The sequence below is a fragment of the Chrysemys picta genome, chromosome 21 (genome assembly GCF_011386835.1).
Source record: "Chrysemys picta bellii isolate R12L10 chromosome 21, ASM1138683v2, whole genome shotgun sequence".
Taxonomy (NCBI): domain Eukaryota; kingdom Metazoa; phylum Chordata; order Testudines; family Emydidae; genus Chrysemys; species Chrysemys picta.
In genome coordinates, this window is record NC_088811.1 from 7737392 (window position 1) to 7738979 (window position 1588).

Here is a 1588-nt window from a genome sequence, read left to right on the forward strand (position 1 = left end):
CCCAGATAGTAAGGTTAGGAGCAGCAGTCAGACAGCAGGGATCCTAAACTTTTTAATTTTAGCTCATCCAATGGCACAGATTTGAGTCTCCTTCAGAATCATCATTGGAACCTGTTCGGAGCAGAGAGCTAGTCTATACTCCAGGACAGGTAAGTTGTGCTGCTATTTTTTAATAGTCATTTGGCAAAATTGTGATTTCTCGCATATGGGGTTGCCATGTTATCCTTAGTGCAACTCTTCAGGGATCTCTATTCCAGAATACAGTCATTTAGGCACCAAGGCGTATCCTGAGGACAGATCTAAACTGGAGAACTTCTGGTTTTAGCACTTAAACTCACTGGTGCACTTCTTACTGGCTCTGCATGCATTGATATTCCATCACGCACCTAGTCTCAAAGCACCAATGAAAAAAGCACTGGTTTCTACTACTAGATGTTTGGAATATGTCTTTCAATAAGTCCATTAGAGAAGTGATACTTGTGCATTTAAGTTTAGTGTTTAGCTTGCTGTATGATCCCATGAGGGTAGACACAGTTGTGAGTTTCCTGAGTTCAGGGGGCTATGTTGTACTGTTTAGCTGACGTGACTGCAAATCTCTTGGTAAGATTTCTATGTACCATTCCCTAATCTTTGGTAAAGGTTCAGAATGCAAGTGTAGGAATATATCTAAGGATATGAACAGATGGAACAGGCCAGCAGAGAATGATCTGAAATCCTTATGTGACTGCAAAGTCAACTCATTGCTCCAGAAATGTATTTTCTTCTCCTTTTAATGTTACGGGTTCACTTAGATTATAAATTCTTCAGGGCAGGGACCATCTTTTTGTTCTGTCTCTATAGAGTCTAGCACAATAGAATCCCTAGTTATGACCAGCCTCCCACATGCTATGGAAATAGTTAATGAGCAGAGTGGAAAGTGATTGATTTTTAAAGTATGTAGTTTCATAAGACTAAACTAAGTACACATTCACTCCAAGATAAAAGGAAATTTAGAGCCAAATGGTGCAAGATTAACACGTGTACAGAGGCAAAGAGATTGCACCTGTTCAATTCATCACTCGATGAACGAGCTCCATCTGGTGCACAGATAGGTTCATTGCGACCCTTCCTCAAAACCTACATCCAGTTCCTGCAGCTGTAGCCCACATGTCCGACAATACTTTCTGCTTAAAACTGAACCTCTTAAACCCAAATGTAATTTGGGCCCCAATCCTGCAAGCTGCTGTGCACGGCTGGACCCTTATACCATGCAGAGGCCTTCTGTGCAAAGCAGCTTGCAACCCCCCCAGAGCTGTTTGTAGGACCCCGGCCTTAATGAGCAGTAAGGGACAGAGGCTAGGATTTTAGGAACATGGCCAGAGCAGGGAGAGAAGAGGAACCTCAGAATTTGGAGCATCACTAAACAATGCATATGCATAAGAATTTGCTAAAGATGCAACACAGATTGCAGGATGCTGCTAGAAAGGTGTCGGTTTTGAGTGTATTAAGTGTGTGTACCGCCCTGTGGAATCTAACCATCGTGTGTATATATAACCCTCATTTGGAAAAAAACAAAACAAGACCAACAGAGTAGTAGAAACAAAGCAAA